Source organism: Halyomorpha halys, unplaced genomic scaffold (genome assembly GCF_000696795.3).
Source record: "Halyomorpha halys isolate HHAL.00 unplaced genomic scaffold, Hhal_1.1 Scaffold975.1, whole genome shotgun sequence".
In the NCBI taxonomy this organism is placed as follows: Eukaryota; Metazoa; Arthropoda; class Insecta; order Hemiptera; family Pentatomidae; genus Halyomorpha; species Halyomorpha halys.
In genome coordinates this window covers 161,829-168,569 of record NW_027109741.1, presented here as the reverse complement: position 1 = coordinate 168,569, position 6,741 = coordinate 161,829, and the positions used below count along the sequence as shown (strand labels likewise).

At 31.9% G+C, this 6,741-nt stretch overlaps 1 protein-coding gene across 1 annotated transcript in view; it reads right to left on the bottom strand.

The window, feature by feature from the left end:
- Nucleotides 1-4,673, bottom strand: part of LOC106687512 (uncharacterized) — a 37,534-nt gene extending 32,861 nt beyond the window's left edge. The window contains exon 1 of the mRNA XM_067047918.1: nucleotides 4,589-4,673. The gene's annotated coding sequence lies outside the window, so the exon portion shown is untranslated. The remainder of the gene's footprint in view (nucleotides 1-4,588) is intronic.
- Between the last annotated feature and the right edge of the window lie 2,068 nt (nucleotides 4,674-6,741).

Genomic DNA, 6,741 nt, shown 5'->3' with positions numbered 1-6,741 from the left:
TATATAACTCTGTCTCGACATACTAATTACATTTGCGTTTACTCCGACCCACACTTTTGTTACTCTGCTATAACGTTCTCTCTTATGCAATTCAACTGTTAGTCAGTTCATTTCCTTCATGAAAACAACACAATAAGATATTTTACAGTTCAAGCAGTACTATAAATCAAATAAATGAGTATCAGGGAAAAAGCATTGTTTTCGACACGTCCTCCAATTGTAACAGATAATGAGTTTTAAAATTAAATGTAAAGTATCGAATTTTATTTGATACATCCAGTAAAAAAATCTAATAATAAGATTGTCAATTGCTTTGATATCACTAGATATGAGTGGATACTTATTAATTAAGAAATTAATAAATAATACCAGGTATAAAATCTGGTTTATAATTTCAAACAAACAAAAGTGAAAATTTTAAATATTTTTCATGAGAACATATTGAACTACTAATACATATGTTTTTTTTTTTTGGATATACAATTAATATTTTAAAGTATTATTAATCCCACATCACCACCCTTGAAGAATGGTGCCAAAATTGGAGGATTAAAATCAATTCCAATAAATCCCACCAAATCCCATTTACCCTTCGTCGTAAACCCATGACCTCTTGCTCTACAGTATCCTTTAATTATACCTCACTTATTCCTGTCGGACAGATCCGTTACTTAGGACTACATCTCGACAAACGACTGACATGGAATCCTTGTATGACTGAAAAAACAGGAAACTGCTCGTCGATTTCGACTATTACAAGACTTACTAGACAAACGGTTGACACTGCAAATCCATTATTAAAGACTGATCTACATGATTATTAAGGCGGATCCACACGTTGGCCGCTCGCCATCGGAAACTTGTACAAATGCTCGGTTAACAAAGAGCGGACCATCCACATGCCAGTGTTATTCAGAGAGGTAAGCATGGCGGACGTACAAGAGTTTTCTGCTATTTCACTGGGATTATATTATTTTTATTACAAAAAAAAAATTAAATATAAATATAAAACTTATCATAAAAAGTACCAACAAACACCTTTAATCTCCTAATAGCTCTCAGTTGCAACTAGACAAAGAAGGTGGAGATGCTACATGAGGGCTCTCACGAACCCCTTTGATCTGTGTCCAAAAAATCGACTCCCGATGGATCGGCAACGAGCTTAGGCCAACTCGTACAAGCCACCCATCCACGTGCTCGTGTATGTCTGAGTTCGCAATAGCTTGGCCAACATGTAGAGGCCCTTTATAAAGTCTATCTGGACATACGGAGTTGAGGCTTTGGGGCTCCACCAAACTATCAAATTCCTCCCGAATCCAATCCTTACAGTCCAAAATCCTTCGTAAAATCCTTAATGCTCATTACTTTGTCACAAATCAAGTCATCCATCAGGACCTCAATGTACCATATGTTGCCGATTTGGCCAGAACCAAATATTATTCCTTCCATGATAAACTTCTCAACCACCCAAATCCACTTGTTTCTAACCTGACTTCTCCTTCATCACCTAATAATGCTCCTAGGCGTCTGAAAAGAAGATGGCCTCGAGATCTTCTCCTCTAGAAATGTTATTGGAGGCCTATCAATGGGTAGATGCTCCACATATTTGTATCATGTCACTATGTCACCTACAGAAAATTTACTTGTTGTATAAGTTTTATACAGTTGTAAATAACAATAAATAAATTATTAAAAAAAGTATTATTATTGCAGTACTGCATCGCACAAGCAAGTACTGGTTTCCTCCATCTTGCTATTCGATTTTGTTTATGGTCAATCATTCAGACCAGGAAACACACCTCATGCAATCTGCTCTACGAAAGTCCTATCAATAACGTACATTCTATCATTTTTTTTTTTTAATACTACTTTTTATTTATTGATAGATATAACAACCTGCCACACAGTTGTGGGCAATAGGTAATAGTGACGAATTATCTCATACATACTAAAATAAATTAAATAAATGAATAAAAAAAAAAAAAAAAAAACTCTCTTAAAATATATACAAACAGAAGAATAAAGAAAATGAACATAATCAAAATATCTGTATGAAAAATAAATAAATAAAATAATATAGTCTCTAGTCATATTACACTCTAATATACAATATTTACACAATCGACCTGAGGATCCCTGACCCCACTCTATCCCCACGTGTGAGGGGTAGAGCAGAGCTCAAAAGATCCTAGCGCATCCCTCTCGCCGCATCACTGGTAGTGATATTCTATCATTAGCATCTCAGGAATCACATGCGTATGCTCTCTAGTGAAATGACCTTCCAGCAAAGTCGATTTAATTGTATCACTGAATTCAATACGTTGCATAGCCATTCGCCGTAATTTTCCTCAGGTACTTGGAAGGCCAGATCTTCTTCTGAGAACTTTTCGCATAAAGTTTCTTGTCTTCCGGTATTTATGTTGCTTTCGATTCTGAACCGTTGGAAAACTGAAGACAGATAAAGGTCTTATATGGAGTTATTTTTCTTCGCCTTGAAATAAGGTTACTGGAAATTCGATTTATCGGCACAAAATGGCTGCTACCAGTATGCTTTTAACATCTCTCCCTTAGGTATTACCGTTGGTTAAATGATTTTTTAACCAGGCAATAAACAAATGAAACGTTCACGTTCATCATATCAAACTAAAAACGCTATAAAATAGATAACTTGAAACAATACTCAAAATGGTATTGAGATAGTTTAGAATCTCCCTCAAAATACATTAGGATTATAACCCCTTTTAATACAAGAGGTCTTATCTTATTTTAAAATTAGTTATTGAATTTAGATACATTTTTTAAAATCTTTTTACTACCAATAACTTTTTTTTAATAATAAAAAGAATTGCCTTTCTAAGAAAATTAAATAGTATGGTATATTTCCATTCACGGCTGACAAAACAAACGATGAAAGGTAATGTGGGGAAAGTGTGTATTAGATGTTATGAACTTCGCTGTGAATGGCCGTACTATAATTATATTTTATTTCCTTTTTTCTCAAATGTTTCTAAGACTGTGTCATTAACACTAAACTTTTAAGCCACTTTTCATTCAAGGCCTTTTTTATGAGATCTATCGTTTAATTCAGTAGCCCCTCGTACACACTTGTCCCTACTTTGAAGAATAAGCGAAGGAGATATCTGTAGCACTTGCTATTTAAGCATTAGCATTAGCAAGTGTGACATTGTCCATTTCAAGAGGATTAATTTGCTAATGTAATCATTAAAAGAAAGATATTTTTAGTTGTAAAGTTGAAAAGTTGAAAAAGTTGATAAGTTGTAAGGAAAAACATTTATTTTTTGCCATATTTATTTTTACTCCTCTAACGTTTCGGCACTAAGGTAATTCTATCAAAGAGAAACAATAAACACTTGGTACTAAAACGTCTCACAGCCAATTTATTACCTTATAATCATTTGAATAACAAATTAAACAAATAATTAAAATAATTGAAACTTGAAATATATGTATAAACTTTTCTATAAATGATATATTCCTCAGAAGCCTCAGCGAAATATACCGAATATACCTCAACAGTGATCTGCACTTCATAGCACTTCTAGGGTTATAATTGGACAAAAAATTGCGGATTAGTTGTTAAAAACTAGAAAAATGGCAAAAAGGAATTTACAAATTCTATCAGTATTTCATCCCTAAGCATCTTTCTTAAATGAAACATTAAATTTCACAATTATAAATTATAATTTTATATAAAAATCTTATAAACGATTATCGAAAATTCAAAACGATTTCTAGAGTAAAGTTAAAAGTCCTTTTTGTCAAATGAATCCGTTGCTACTTCTTGGTCTATTTCCTGAATTCCATCATCTCTCCTACCAATGATATTGTATGTTAGAATAAAAAACTGTGTCGTTAGCCAACATTTTGTACACATCTTTATCAAAAAACCAAGACGGTCAGGGGTGAGTTTAACAGGCTATAACACCTCCTGATCTTTACCTCCGTCTAAAACTGCAAATATAAAAAAGTGTCCTCCAGCCAGCGATACTCTACCCCTTATTTATGCACCTCACAAACGGCACACAAAACTTCCAGAACTCCATACTAAGGAAGAACATTCGGACTACAGTATAGAAAATGAAAAAACCGCCAATAGTACTCCATGACCTACTCGATATTCTAACGATTCCAAAATATATTAGGAGACGTCATCTTTAATTCCAAGACTGGCTGAACTATCAAACAAATCCATTGTTCCATACCTTGGAACACTGCGACCCACCGTGCGGTAGCAACAGACAGGCCTACATAAGCAACTATACATTAGTACAGTGGTCACTTGTAAATATCGTAAATAAATTATGCTCATCAATTTATAACATTAGTGTGCCCTAACACTATTTCATTTCGCTAAATAACTAATGTTACTAACAACACAAAATTATAATTTCATGAAATGTTCTAAAATGAAACTCAGTTTCAGAAAAAACAGCACTTTTGAATACAGTATCTCTTTCTGGTATAGTTAATGTATCATTTCAAACAAACATATATAAATATATATGAATCGTTATGAAAAGGAAGAAAAAGTTAAACCACTAATGTTAAGTTAATTTGTAAACTATACCTTGTCCTTGAGCAGCTTCTTAACGCTTCCTTTGATTTTTGTGAGACGTTAAACACACTGGCGAACAGCTACTGCCATCTATCAGCCTATCTAATCTCTGAAGCGAAATCATTATAAATCGAGGTGATTGTGTAATGTTTACGTCTAGATTTATCTTTTGAAGATCATTTGGAAACAAAGAATGTTGCAATCCTCTTAATTTACCTACTATCGTTTTGAATAGAAAAGACTTATCACTTATTATTGAAACATGTCTGAGTGAACAATGACGATTATATACAAACACCAATTAAGGTAATTAGATTCGCAGACAGTCTTATTCATTATGAGATTGCAGAAATTAAAGAAGAAAATATATGTATTTATTTAGAAACACTCATGAGCAGTAGAATAACAATCACTACCTGGCGAGCACTACTTTGATGTTTGGCAACTCTTTAGTAACCCAAGCGAAATTATACATTACACAATTAAATGAGCTTAAGTACAGATGGAGAGCTACAATAAAAAATAAAAAAAACATGGAAATACATTTAATCTTAAAATTTCAATCTAAAAGTTTGTACAATATATTAATGGTTAATACCATGGGTGTCTATCCCATGGATCTGAAGGTTTGGGATTGGCACTAGGTTGCCTATAAGATTTTTAATTTTAATTCAATACTATTTTATAAAAATGATATTGTCACTTATATTGTTTCATATATGTGAACAAATGTCTATCCAAATTTTAAATCAAAGGACGATATTTTTCACTATGTTGTGTGTGTATTCTTGGTTAAAATTATGTGAATGTTTGTGTGCAGTTTTCATCTAAAGTGAGTTTATTAAAAAATAAATATACTATTAATTCTATACCTTTAAATCAGTTTGTGATCACATTCTATTTATTAATACTTCTGGAGATTTCTTCGTTGTTTTGATTGTGTTTTCCATGGCCCTGATTCCGTTTTTTGAATCGGATTTTTATGCTGCATCTGGAGTTCAATCTATTCTTACTTTAGTGGATTTCGTTGAAATGCGGAGCTTCAATTGTTTAATAAGATCCTAATTGTATTTTGTAAATTTGGATTTTAATTAAAATATTCTAGATATGAGGGTTTTAAAATGTTCTCATTCTTTTATTAGATTTTAGTTCGCGCAAGCGTATTTCAGTGTATTGTTATTTTATGGAGATTTTTCAATATGAAGATCATTTTTCAGGTGTGTTAGATTTTCGTATCTTAGATTTTAAAAGATCGTATATTAGATTTTCAAGAGGTCTCAATTCAATTTTTATCGTGTATGCGCATTTCTGTTTATTGTTTCATTTGGAGTTTTCTTCAATATGGTGGAGATCACTTTTCAGGTTTCCTTACTGTATTTTTGAGTCAGGATTTGAATCCCGCATAGCTATTTTGGTATAATATTACTATTAGAGTTTTTTTGATATATTAACCAGTAATATGGAGACCAATATTTAAGTTTTCAACCATCTAGGTTAAATTTTTAAAAATGAAAATTGACAATTTCTAATCAACATTTCTTTTTTTCGCGTTTTTCGAAAAGCTATTCCCAAATTTTCAATCTGATTTTTAATTTTTTTCTTTTCGCTGTCAGTTGTCTTTTAAATATGAGTAGTTTATTACGTTTTCATGAGCTCTGAAGTTCGTTTTGTGACTTTTGTGTGTATGCACACGCTGAACTATCATTCTAGTTGATTTTTTTTTCTTTGTGAGGACTTTTTTGATGTAGTTTCTAAAACTCTTTTTTCAAACTTCTTATACATTTTGTTAGGGATATCTCCTTGATCTTTCCGAAAAAAAATGTTAACTAATAATAATACGGAATTTGTATGTTCCATCAAAATGTTCATGGATAATAGATATGAGAAACGTTACATTTAGCTTGAAAAAGATTTCATTGACTTGGGGAAAGTTATATTTAAAATGGAAAAAATGTTTTACATTTTACAATGAACAAGTTACATTGTAGTTACAATTGGTTGGGAAATGGATGCATTTGCCTTAGAAATGTTGTAGAAAACCTTTGGTTCAGTAACATGATATGAAAAAGTTGGGTACTAATAAACTATATAATACACAGTTTAAATATTTATCTATAGTATTGCCTAAAATCAATTAGATTAAGCAACAACAACATATAATTCGA